The following is a 14,380-nucleotide window of genomic DNA, read 5'->3' on the forward strand; positions in this document are numbered from 1 at the left end:
GCCTCATGTTAGAAATAGCTCTGCAACTGACATAGCACTTGTAAACTATGTATGTGTGAGATCTTCATTCCTGTATACAACGCTTTAAACCCGGAAACTAAAAAAATAAGTTTCTAATCTCAGTCCCAACCATGCCATGTGGTCCTGGGCAAATCAATTAACTTTTATCAGCTTACTTATAAAATCGTTATGCTAAAATTTGCTATCTGCTGGACGCAAAGTAATTCTGTGAGAATAAAAAAAATAGATAGATTTTTTTAAAAGGTTCAAACAGCCAAAAAAGATATTACTTTGAAGAAATCTCATGTGCAAAGTATTTCATGATTACTGGCAAGGAATGGTGAATTCATCTGTCATGACTGCCAGTAAGCAGTTTCTATTTTTATTTTTTGGAGGACATGATAAGATGTAACAATAAACATGGAACAGAGTGGCCCCAGGGAGAAAATTGCATTTTGAGCAGCTCTTACTGGACTCACTAATGGTAAGCAAATATTATTTCAGTGGAGATTGACTATAAAATTAAAGGTAATTTGAAAAAAAAAAAGTGTTTAACCCTTAAGAAGGATACATTTATTACATTTCCAGGAATGTTTTAGGAAATGTTCTAGTCAGAATAGTGAAACGCTGGTATCATTTTGTTTTCCTTGGCCTGCTATACTAATGTCTTCATGAGGTCTCTTCAAGGAGGACTTAGTCATACTTCACCCTGCAGATTGTTTTTACACATATACCATGCCAAGCAATTAGGTGTTCACTTGATGCCAACTCACTGGAATTTTGGCATATAATACTAATTATGTGACAAGGTAGTGGGGGGAATGAACAGAGGCATTTGATAAGTTTGGTTAGAGCATGGTTTTGACAGGTAGAACATGTGAACATTGCTCTTTGGTCAATAGTAGAATTACCTCGTCCTTGTTCAGAAAGGGAAAAGGGAGGAAGAAAATGGACCATTGGGCTTTTACACACATCATTTTCTTAGGTAATGTATTATGAAAGAGTCTTTCTCAAGTGCTAATGTATAAAAATTATTCTGTCGCAAATTTACTGAGGGAATAGTGCCCAGTCTAATAGTCCCTATTAGAATCAGCCATAATTCTAACACTGTGGTCACCACCACCTGACATTCTTATAATAAATTCTTTTTTTGTAAGTTAGTTTCTATCATTTACAAAATAAATGATAACTGACTAAAGCACTGGCATTCCATGAAAGATTTCCTTTGAAAATGGAGTTAAAATTTTTCACAACTAGCCGATCTAGTTCAATGTTTGCATTCTATACATAAAGAAACTGAGGCCTCAATAATTACAATGATTTGTCCAAGATCTTGCCCAAGTTCTTACTAAGTTCTATTTACTGGTGGAGTCAAAATCAGATCTTGAACTTCTATTTTATTTTATTTTATTTTATTTTATTTTATTTTATTTTATTTTTTATATATAGGGAGAGCATGCGAGCAGGAGAGAGGGGCAGAGGGAGAGAGAGAGAAAGAGAAAGAGAGAAAGAGGGAGAGGGAGAGAAAGGGAGAATCTTAAGCAGGTTCCATGCTCAGCACAGAGCCTGCGACAGGACTCAATCCCACGACCCTGGCATCATGACCTGAGCCAAAATTGAGAGTCTGACATTCAACCAACTAAGCCACCAGGCGGCCAAATCTTGAACTTTTAATAACTCTTAAACATATACTTTCCCTTAACAAGTCAAAATTAACAAACTATTCTCTTAACTTGGAAATTTATGAAAGAGTTACATAGAGGAAAAAAAAATGGCCTCAGCAGTAGGAAGTTGAGAAGTGAAACCACATGGAAATCCCAAAGAAATCTACAAGATTGCTTTGGAGAATCTAGTATTTCTTATCCAGTAATGGTGAAGCAGTTCACTCCAGGGGAACGCGAATTTGAATCCTCTCAGAGTTCATTTTTTAGGTCTAAGGATGTGGACACCATCTATGTCTTTTAAACAGAGATGTAGGGGTGGGATGATCAGAAAACTTTTTTAAAAAGTTTCTTTAAAGAAAGGGTTCAAGGGTGCCTTGACAGAGAGGTACTTATATAAATAAAATTACAACCTAAAATAACAAAAGCACCTAAAATTACATTTTCTGATCTGCTCTTTCTACACTTCCCCTGATTTGTCTCATACCTGGGTCCTTTTTACTCCAATAATGCCTTCTTAGGCAGAGGCTTTCCTGTCTCTCTATTTAAATACAGCCCCCCCTTCTTACTTCTGTCATTTTCTAACAAATTACTACATGAATTCATTAAAAGCAATTACCAAATCTAAAGACTCTAAATTCTTTGCTTACTTGTTTATAATTTGTCAATCTTCACTACACTTTAGTTCTAAAAAAAGGGAAAACCTAGCCTATATTAATGACTGTATCCCCAAGTACATAATATGTGCTTCTTGAATGAATGAGGGAATAAATGAAGACAAGGCAGACCAGAGTGGTTACTGATTTCCTCAATTACCCATAGCAGGCAAGTATAACAGCAAAGCCTAGAACTAAGATTCCTACTATGTAGTCCTCTGCTCTTTCTGCTATATTATACAGTGCTTCTTCTCTGCATATCTATCTACATATCTCTATCTATCTCTATCTCTATCTCTATCTCTATCTCTATCTCTATCTCTATCTCTATCTCTACCTATGTCCATATCTAAATCTATCTGTATCTATCATCTATCTATATTTATATACTTGTACCTATATCCATCAGTCAAGCAGCCAAAACCATTCAAGTTTACTAATGAAGCACTAAAAGTACAGCCAGGGAACCTGGGTGGCTCAGTCAGTGGAACATCCTACTTCGGCTCAGGTCATGATCGAGCCCCCCATCGAGCTTGCGTCTGTTAGCACTGAACCTGCTTTCGACCCTCGATCCTCCTCTCTCTCTGCCCCTTCCCCGCTCACGCTTACTCTCTCACAATAAATTAACATTAAAAAAATTATAAAAGTACAATGAAGGCTTCCCACCTCATGATTTAAAACAAGAAAACATACTAAAAGAGACAAACAAATTTGGAATGAGTTAAGATGAAAAACAAGTCTTTTAAGGGCTGGAGAGAATGATTTATGAGGAGAGAACAAAAGAACCAAAAGAAGCAGCGTAGAGTCTAGTTACTGACTGTTTCAGAACGTTGATGAAACACAGAGGACAGAAAAAAAAAAGTGTACCATGAAATGGAACAGTGCAGTGCTACTAATCCATATACATAAGTACTCTCTCACAAAAACACTTGCAATATTAGATTTTTAGCACCACTTTCATAGTAAATATGAATATCTATGCTGAAATTGACCATCATCCTTGACACAAAGGAGAATAACAGAGGCTAAATATAATTTCTGGTATAAAGGCCTTCATTTCCATGTTGAATTTACTCAAATAGTGTTTAATTTGCAAAGCATTCCCATTCCCCGCAGGGTGCCTCACAAAATAAAGGAGAGCTACTGAAAGTCTAGTATAAAGAGAAAAAAAAGAAACTAAAGCAGGCCTGACACCAAGACAATTTTCCTGGAAGTGAATCTACAGAATTGTGAAATAATCTTCCAAGTGAAGTAATTACGTTTAATTTTCAAAGGAACAAAGTTGGCTCTTAGTGTGTTGAGAACTTTTTCCCTCTCAGAAAATTTTCGAAACTTTCAAGCCAAAGACTTATGTGCACCGATGACTTCTAAGAGAACTTCCACCTTATTCTACTAATTCCAAGGACAAAAGGACTTGAAGAGGAAATGATGAAGCAGACTTGGTTTCAAAAATCATTTTCCCTCTTCCGGTGGAGAACCCATTGATCTTTTGGAAAAGGAGTGGTTAAGGGAAGGAAAATGTGTATCTTTTATTTACAAGTGTTAGTCACATTTAAAAATTTTTTTAATGTTATTTGTTTTTTTATTGTTTCTTTATTTTAAAAGGATGAAATTGGAGAATTTATATAGGTTACAATGGGATAATCAGGATTGTGAATTTTATGCACATTATTCTCACTGAACTCCTTATGGAAGGGTACTAAAACAATGTAGAACCCCATTTGTACATAATTTTTAAAAGAATTATGATAACCATTTGAAAACTGGTTTAAGTTCAGCAGTTCCCTGCTGTAACTTTGTCAAACCCAGATGAGGAAACTACAAAGTTATAATATTTGGGTATCTTAAGAGACTTATTTAAATTGTTATACTTTACCTAACTGTTCACTTTAAAAATATTTATTACAAAGCAGAAATAAAAATAAGGTCCTATGTGAATAATTTAGAATGAAGTTTTCTCATTTGTTTACAGAACAGTGTAGACAACAGGGCATGTGGTGCTTATTCAAGCATTGTGGTTCCTCCTGGACATTCCACTTTCTGCTTCTCATTCTCCTACTTTATTAAAAAAGAAAAATCATTCAACTAGTATTTATTGGGTGTCTACTTGGTGCTAGTTATTATTCAGGTTATAGCTATCTGGCAGCCAATCTCCAGGAGGATTGCCAATGATTCATACCCTAGTTAGTGTACTCCTTCCCACCTGAGCCGGAGTTTGTGTGTGTGACTGGTAGAGCAAAAGTGTGTGATTTCTAAGCTTGGGTCATCAAGCACATTGTCATTTCTGCCCTTTTCTCTCTTGGACCATTTGTTCTGGGTAAATGCAACAGGTATATGAGGAGGCTACTCAACATGTCCAGTGGAGCCGTCCATACCGTGGAGAGCTAAGTCTTCCTGCAAACAGCCAGCACCAACTTGCCAACTATGTGAGTCAGACATCTTGGATCTAGATCTCCCTTGCCTACTGAAGCCTTCAGATGGCTGTAGCCCCCACAACACCCTGACTGCAACCCTGTAAGAGAGACCCCAAGACAGAGGAGCCCATCAGACTCCTCCCAGATTCCTGATCCACAGAAACCGTGAGACAAGAAATATTTATTCTTGTTTAAAGGCATTAAATCATGAGGTATTTTTTTTATATAGCAACAGATAATACGACCTATTTTGTCATATGAGAAAAAATAAACATGTGGTAACTAATTATGTGATTTGTAAGATAACAAAGTGTATGTACTAGAAGGACTTTAGGATGTCTCTTTTGTTCACGTCTAGAAAAAAATTTGGATTCTCAAACTGCAACACTCTTATCTGAAGATGATAGAATTTTCATTAATTATTGTAAACAATTACTAAAATTAAGGGACCAACCATTATTTTGCTATTATTAGTAATTTGCTTTGAACAGCATGAAGACCTGAAACAATCTGTATTTTTCTAAGTACTGAAAAAGGTCTCTTAGGTAGTCTAAGAAATAAATGAAACAAAACTGACAGCAGGATTACTTCCCATAAGAGTTGCAATTGATTGCAGCCAGACTCTATGAGTAGAATATCAAGATCTGATTTCTACTCAGTTATTTTCTGTGGGAGGAGATGTGCTGGCAGTAAAATTGATGTGAAAAAAGAGAGAGACTTTCCTAATCAAAAAGTATACTTGTTACTTGTTCTGCAAGAGTCTGTGGAAAAACCCCCAAAGAGGCCTGAGTCTCCATATTAGTAACAGACTTTGACTAGAGCTTATTAAGTGAAGTTCTACAAAATTTCTGTTTTCTTTCTGAGATAGGCTAGGTGTCTGCAGTAAGAGAGAACATGTAATATCTGTACATCCTCTGCTTTAGGAATTTCTTTGTTTAGAAATCACATTGACCAACTGTTTAATGTTGCCATAAATGAGTAAGAAGACACTCCTCATCAGTGTCCCAAATAAGCAATAAAGTTGCTACAGAATGTCCTGTGGAAAGTGTTAAAGGGTCAGAATACCCCCCTAGAATGGCTACCTGGTTTAGCTGTCAGATTTCAGCTACATGAGATCTAATCTCTTTGGCATGCATATTCATCTCTCTATCTCTATATGTCTGGCCTATTTATAAAGAACCCCACCCTAGGGAAAAAGGGAAGGTCAAAAAAATGACATCTGGTAATGATAGTTATTGCTTAGTTTTTCATGTAATCATAAATTAAGAGAGAGTTAGTTAAGACCTTCCTAACTGGTCTCTGTATCATTCATTGTGATCTTTAATTTTTCCCTCAATAAAATAGAACAGTACTATTTTCCTCAGAGCTAACAAGTTAAACAGCACTTAATCCATTTGTGTTAGGCTCCTCTTTAAAATACAAACATATATTTATTTGGTTAGGCATGTCTGTAACTTATAATCTATGTAAATTATTATGACCAGGACGGGTGCGTGTTCTTCTCTATACCTTTTGAGAAGAGAAGGGGTGGAAATCTTGCCTCCAGTGGAGAGAGGGTTATTTGAAAGTACCGTGTGGCATCGGGAAGCAAGGGGAGGGTGAGCTGCTTCTGTGGAAGCTTTAGGACAGCTATAGGCCACATGAGCCGGTAAACTTGGGTGTTGGGGGTGAGAGAAGGCCTCAAGCTCGGAGGGGAGTAAGCAGGACAAAGTTGGTTACAGAAAACTGTATCTGAATCTGGATACTGAGAACCACAGGCACAAGTGGTTGTCTTCCCTTTGTTCAGGCATAAATGGAAGCCATTTTAATGAAATTTTAAATAGTCATCTACCTACCTTTGGGAGTGTCCCTAGAAATCAGAAGAATAAGAGAAGAGAAGCCAGAGGACAGTTGGAAATTGTCCAAATCCAGGCCACCCTGTGGTCTAATATGCCTATCAAAGCAAATTTTCTCACTAGTATGGTTTCAAAACTGGTCTTAAAAGCCCTTGTTAATGACCTGGTAATTGTTTTAATAGCTTCTCAGTCAAGTGTGAAGTGCTGTAGTTGACATGTCAGCAATGTATGAAGGATGGCGAAAGTTCACTCCCCGGGTAGCTAGAGTATCATTAAGCATTCCTGCTTACATTTTGGCTTGCTTAGCAATAAAAATTTATTTACTGTATCCATAAAACTTGTCTCTAGCTGCCTAAGGAAGTCTCCATTCAGGTTGGCTCTGTAAGAGGAATGTTGAAGGAATTCTTGATGAGCAGTGACTTTCCCTTTTCTGAGCAGCTTCGTCAGTGGGTGAGGAAGTCATTTTGTTCAAATTCTCTCTTGCTTCTTTCATATGAAGAGATGTCCCCAAATCCCAGGAGGGAAATAACCTTTAAAAAGCATTTTTTCCAGATTTACATTTAACTGATACTCATACATTCACTTACTTAAAATTATTTTACGTACATTTTATGTACCAGCTACCATTCCAGGCAATGGGGATATAATAATGAGTAAAATCTATAGCATTAAGGACAACATATTCTAATGAGAGAAAAAGAATGTATGTGTGTTATACATATATGTGTACGTGCATATGCACATATGCATATGGAAAAACACTAATATATGTGAGTAATGGTAACGTTCTATGGAGAAAAACAATGCAAAAACAGAATAAGGAGGGTTGACGGTATAATGGAAAAGGAGTTTTGTTTCATTTTCTTTTATTTAGGGTCATAAAGAAAGGCTGATATTTGAGCTGACAGAAGTGAAGGGAGCAAGGGAGCGAGTTAGGGAAGTATCTGGTAGAATAAAGTTTCAGGTAGAGGAAAAAACAAAGACCCTGAGATGGAAGCAAACTTGCTATGTTTCAGCAAAAATAAGGAACTCTGTGTGGCTGACAGTGCCTAAGGAAGAAAATAATACAGATAAGGTGAGGGAAGAAAGTAACAGAATGAGGCAGATCTTGTAGGGCTCTACCTCTGAGTTAAGTGGGAGAGTTCTAGCAGAAGAGTCCCAAGATGGAAATTACATTTGAAAAGAAGTCTCTGGTTGTCCCTGAGATAACACTGTGTGTGTGAAAGAGGGCAGGTGCAGTCAAAGCAGGAGACCAAAGCAATTATCCAAAGAGACATGGTGAGTTAGGGTTGTGAGGGTGCAGAGGGTAGTAACTGATTGGTTCTAGATATATTTTGGAGGCAAAACTGATAAGATTCATCATCATACTGGCTATGGGGTTGGAAAGAAAGTGAGTAAAAGATGACTCTAGAGCCATTTATCCTGAGCAACAGCACGATTAACTCTCTGTTAATGAGATGGAGAATACTGAGTACTCACTAGGTGTCAGGCCTACTATGAAGCCAGTAAGTGACAGAGGTAGAATTGAAACCATGTATAGCAGGTGTGTGCGTGCGTGTGTGTGTGTGTGTGTGTGTGTGTGTGTATCTAAAAGCACTATATGCTTTCACCTCTCTAATTACATGAGAGCATATATGATGCTTGGAACTGCATGGGCTATTTTGTGACAATGATATATCAGAATTTAAGCAGGAATGAGACAGCACATGCAAGTGTGGTCATTGAGAGTTTCATAAAGTATGAGCAGGATAAAAGAGAACTATGAGGAACAGGTAGCCCTTGGGGATTACAATTGCAGGGTGCCATTACTACGAGTGGGCTTGAAAATGCCAGGAACAGGAGTGTTTATGAGAATATGTAAAGGGCTGTAATCATAGCTTTAGGAGAGAGGTATCCTACAGTAACTGTCACCAGGAACATAGGTAGAGGGACTCAGGCTCTTATAAACCTTTGCCTGAGGTGGAAAGACCCAAGTGAATAAAAACCCACTCTTTTTGCATGCTGATCTTCTGCAGGCATTGCCTGACCAGAAGCCTATAGTAGTTGGTAACCCTATAGAAGGCTAGTTGCCCAGGAATAGAGCAGGATGGAGATGTGTCGATCTGAGCTGTGGTGGAGAATATCTGGTATGCAGCTAGACCTAGAGAAAAAAGGGAACAAAGAAAAATGGCAGAATGGGAAAGTAGAAACAAATCTTTAGCTCCTGATGATGTTCCTGCATCACCCTACTGCATCTGGAATTACCAACTCCAGGCTTTTATATTTATATTTATATTTATATTTATATTTATAATTTTAGATTTACAGAAAAGTGACAAAAATAGCAGATAATTCCCATATGCCCTTAACCAGCTCCTCCTAATGTTAACATCTTGCATACCCATAATACAATTATCAAAACTAAGAATGAATGCTGGTATAATACTATTAATTATACTATAGACTATATTTGGGTTTTTCTAGTTATTCTGTTAATATCTTCTTTTCTATTTCAGGATGCACTGCAAATTGCCACATTGAATTTAGTTATTATGTCTCTTTAGTCTCCTTCAATCTGTGATAATTTCTCAATCTTTCCTAATTTATTTATTTTTTTAAATAACCTTCACACTTTGGAAGAGTACTAGTCAATTATTTAATAGAATGTCCCACAATGTGAGTTTATCTGATGTTTTCTCATGATTAGATTATACATTTTTGGCCATAAAAACAAAGAAACAATAAGCCCTTCTCAGTATATCTTATCAGCTATATGATGTCAGTATGACTTATTACCTAACTACTAATTGATCTTATTGTGTATGATGGCAACATAGATCTCTTGGTTAACATGGCTCAGTCAGGTGCAAACTTCTTTCATGTGAAATGATTAAATATCTTTATTTCTATTATTTAAGCCAGTGTTAGTTGGTATTTTCTTACTTGCAGATGGATATATCTTAACAAGTACACCAGTCCTTCATCATATCTTCCTATTCCCCCGGGTACCTTATTTACTGTATGACAAAATGAATAACTTAATCAAAAGTCCCTGAATTGTATATTTAGGACCTGTGTATATCGTCAATTTATAGAAAACCAAAGTCACGGAATTGCTTTTTATCTAACTGACCTTTAAATTTTTGAAACAAAATAACACATGCATGATTAAATCAAGAAAGCATTTAATGATTAAATTCAAGGACTGAAAGACAGAATTAGAGGAATTATTAGTCCAATCTCCTGTATAATTATAGAATCGTCTTTAAAATTATTTTAAGGTTTATGTATTTATTTTTGATATAGAGAGAGCAGGAGCTGGGGAGGGGACAGAGAGAGTGGGAGAGAGAGAATCTCAAGTAGGCTCCACCCTGTCAGCACAGAGCCCTGCACAGGGCTCGATATCAGAAACCTTGAGATCATGACCTAAGCCAAAATCAAGTCAGATGCTTAACCGACTGAGCCACCCAGGTGCACCAAAAGAATTCTTCTAAAGGCAGGCTTAAAACATTAAAAATTACTAATTTTGTCCTGCAGTATTGGTTCTTAGTGTGGGAGCAAGGATGGAAGAATGCAGGTGTTACACCTCTTCCATCCATGTTGGCATCGATTGATTAACCAACCCTGTTTGAGCACAGATGATCATTACTAAATGCATGTAAGTATTTTCATTCAGACACATTGCCTTATCTTTTTCAGAACATTTTAAGAGTGAATTAGAGAGACACTAATAAACAAACTCAAGTTTCAGTGATAATACAACAGAACTTTATTTTTTACTCAAATAGAAGTCCAAAACAGGTGCTTCAGGTGGGCAGGTTGCCACTTCTGACATGCAGTCCAGGGCCCCTGGCTCTATATGTTTTGTGGCTCAGCCATCCCCTAGAACCTGCTGGGTAAAATGCATAGGAGAAGGAACTCCTGCTTCTTGAAAACTCTCTCTTGGAAATGATACATGTTATTTTCACTCATATTTAATTGGCCAAGCTTTTCACATGGCCACACACCTCGAAGAAGGGAGCCTGGGATCTATAATCATAGGGGGCAGGCACCTTCCAGAAATATGTACAGAATATAGAGGAGCAGCACTTGTGTTTGTTCCTCAGTTAGCTGCCTCTGTCACAGGTGGCTGATTTAAACACTTGGTGAAATACAGATATAATGTGTCTGGGGTCTTTCTCTGACCTAATGTTCTACTATGAGGTCTGCAAACTTTTCCTATAAAAAGCTTGGTAGTAAATACTTTAGGCCTCTAGGTCATATGATCTCTGTTGCGGCTAAGTCAGCTCTGTCATTCCAATGGAAAGCTGTCTTAGACCTAATGCCAGTGAATGAGTGTGGCTGTGTTCCAGTAAACTTTATTTATGGACACTGCAATTTAAATTTCATATAATTTTCGTAGGCAGTGAAATATCTTTTAAGCTGTTTTTCCAATCATTTAAAAATATAAAAACTTTCATGGTTCTCAGGCCATATAATAGGATGCAGACCAGATCTGACTTCTAGGCTTTACTCTGCTGACCCCTGATCTAGCACCACTCTTTATAAATTAAGATCAATGTATCATGATTTGATTTCAGTGAATACTTGCTAAGTCTTAATACCCATTTATTTCCCCCCAAAGTTCTGATAAATCACTTATTAATTAGAATATATTCTGGAAATCACATGCAATCTAAGTCATCTCACTAAGTTGATTTCATACTGCATTAATTATAGCTAAAATGTATTAAGCACCCAAGAAGCATAATCATTTTACATACATTATTTTGGCTCTTTAAAAATACCCTATGACATACCTATTACCATGCCTACTTTGTCACTGAAGAATCCAAGGCTCAAAATAGCTAGAAGTATTTTGATTATATTCCACACAGCAAAAAAGGTAAAAGTCAAAATTGAAACTCAACCTGTATACGACAACCTGCACTCTTTTCATCACACCAAAGTTTCTCGGCCTTCGAGGTGTGAGCTCATTAAAAGCTGATAGCTATTCTTTCATTCTCTCTTTATACCTGTGTTTGGACTTGATTGCGCCTTTTCATGTGCATTTTATCCTTTTCAGTGTGAAAATAATGTTCCTTCCATGGAGCCCAAACTGCACAACTAATGCCACATGACACTAAGTGTAGTAAGTAGTTCAGTACGAAGAAAAGTTTCTCAGTGTGGAGAGCGGCTCTGAAATCATAATGTCTGTTATTGACAGTGAACCAGAGAAAAGCCTGATGACAAAGAGCCCACGTTGTCTCTCTCGAGAGAGAGGATAAAAGCAAGTAGGACTTCAGTGGTTGTGCCTCTGAGCTCTGCAGAAGTGCAGGTCTTGCTCTGTTACTAACCAGTATGACCTTGGGTAACGTACTTTACCTCTCAGGTCTGTAATCTCAGAATTGCTTATTGAATTTTAGACTCTGACCTTTTTACAAAGGGACTTGAGGGAACATGGGTGGATCAAATTTAACACCTATTTTGCAAAACTCACAAGATTACTAATTGGCATAAATTGCTTGCCAGTGAGGGCATGTGACAGTGCTTTGAAAATTGATACAAAAAAGAAACTTCACAAATAAAAGCTATGTTATGAATATTCTAGATTGCATCACAGATTATATTCAGCTAAGGTCACACCATACTAGTTCTCATTTTGTCGGATATAGAATATTTAACAGGAGTAATGTTATTTGCCCCTTCCCTCATCATATAGATTTTCAAACTGATGAATACATTCATCTCTGTTTATATTTGCCCTTTGGATGAAATGTTCCTTTAATGAAAGTATATGCCTTCCCTCAGAGCAAAAATTACATTTCATAATAAATCTATATCCTTGAAATACTGTGTGAATTTTCAAGCATAGATATCAGTGAAATATTATTTTGGAGGATAAAAGTAGCCATTTTCCAGCTCATTGACCCTTCAGTGGTGTTTTCATGGGGATGTCACAGGCAGGACGAGATGGCAGCATCAGCAGAAGAGGTGAAATCAGTATCTGTCTTCCGTACCCCTTCCCTACCTCGTGCAGTGAAATTCAGTACAAAGAAAACTGATATGCGTGGTATTAAATAACTCAACAAGAAAGAGCTAGAGAAAATTCTTTGTAGCAACACCTCCTGCAACACACAAGTCTCTCCCCTGGCAGACTATTTCCTTTTAACCATTTGAGGCTTCTCACATTTCCGCTGCAGCTGGAGCCCATCCCAAGGCACTTCCTGCCTCTTCGGATTTTTGGCACAGGGCCTTGTGCTGTTCCATTTGGCTCTCCTAGAGGCATCTGATTTGTTGCTATGAGGCTCAGTTCTGTCTCTATTGTTGCCTTCATCGTAAGTGAAAGATGTCTACTTTTCAGAGACAGCTGTACCAGCTTTGATGTGTGTGGGGATGAGAAGGGAGAAGCGAATTCCATTTTTCTCTATTTTTTGACACCAAGCAGTTTAAATTTGCACTAAGGGAGAACGCAAGCAAAGCCAATTTTCTTATTAAATAAAAATGCCACATTATACTTTGGGAGCCCTCGCCAAGATCCGACCAGAATCTGTACCTCACCTAAATATCCGAGGAAAGCCATTTAGTAATACTAACCCAGTAATAGTGATTGACTTCTGTTTAGTTATATCAATCAGAATCTAAAATGTACATTTATTTGGACTCAGCGGCACAGCTTCTAGGAATTTATCCTACAGACAGACTGAAAAATGTGCATCAAGAAATATATATAAAGATCACAATGCTGGGTCATAACGGCCCCGTGGCAGCAATAGCCTAAGGCTAAGGAGCAGATCTCCTGTCCACTTCAGCCTCAGCTCAGCATTCTTTATTCACCACTGATAACTTCTTATTCCCCGCAGATACTTATGTATGTGCCACACATACATGCTTTTCAAAGGCCAACCGTCTCTACAACTATGAGAACACATGGGAGTGAAGGAAAACACAGCCTGTCAAAGAAGGCAAGAAACACTGCCAAGATTATTTCCTTTTGTGTTGATGACCTGTTTGATTTTAATGAAGCTAGAAGTAAATGAATATATGGCAATATATGAAGAAAGAATACATAGAAGGATAAAATTAGAAATCTTTTCTCTTTGCCCCCGGTATCAGCAGTTTTAGATATACCCTCTGGTATACATTTCTAAGTGTGTATGTATGTAGGTGCATATGTGTGCAAGCATGGTTTTCATAAATGATATCAAAATACACACCTTGTTCCATGGCTTATTTTTTGACCTAACATTTGAGCCCTTTCTATGTAAGTACACATAAATCCACCCTACAATTTTGATAGCACCACAATATTTAGAATGCAAATTTCATTAATTTATTTAACCAATCTATCATTTGTACATATCTAGATTGTTTGATGAATTAAAAAAACTGGAAACAGACCTAATGATTCAAACTGTGTCAATAGGTATATTGAAAAAATTTTCAATTCACACTCATATCCCTCTCTCCCACTTGCCTTCCAGCTAACATTCAAAATTGTCCTGTGCTTGGTTCTATTGAAAATCCTTTCATTAAAACAAAGAAACAAAGAAACAACAATTTCTGATTGCAGAAAACAATCTCATAGATAAACAAATAAAGGGATTTATTTGTTTCTGCTTTGAGTGTCAGGAATTCCCATCCATGAACTTAGTTAAGATGTGGTCATACTAGAGTGGGGTGGGTCCTTAATCCCATATGACTGGTGTCCTTATGAGAAGAGAAGGAGAGACAGGGAGACAGACATATACAAAGGGAAGACAATGTGAAAACACAGGGAGTTCACCATGTGCCAATTTGCGAGCAAATAGTAGGAGAAAAACGTGGAACAGATTCTCTCTGTGAGGCCCCCCAAA

General features: G+C 37.3%; 1 long non-coding RNA gene across 1 annotated transcript; it reads left to right on the top strand.

Annotated features, from left to right (window-relative positions):
• The first annotated feature begins 394 nt into the window (after positions 1-394).
• LOC113604769 (uncharacterized) lies at positions 395-13,880 on the top strand. Its single transcript, XR_003426781.2, has 3 exons — positions 395-484; positions 4,648-4,743; positions 13,388-13,880. It is a non-coding gene; the product is annotated as an uncharacterized LOC113604769 (long non-coding RNA).
• Positions 13,881-14,380: the final 500 nt, after the last annotated feature.

The sequence above is a fragment of the Acinonyx jubatus genome, chromosome C2 (genome assembly GCF_027475565.1).
Source record: "Acinonyx jubatus isolate Ajub_Pintada_27869175 chromosome C2, VMU_Ajub_asm_v1.0, whole genome shotgun sequence".
NCBI lineage: Eukaryota > Metazoa > Chordata > Mammalia > Carnivora > Felidae > Acinonyx > Acinonyx jubatus.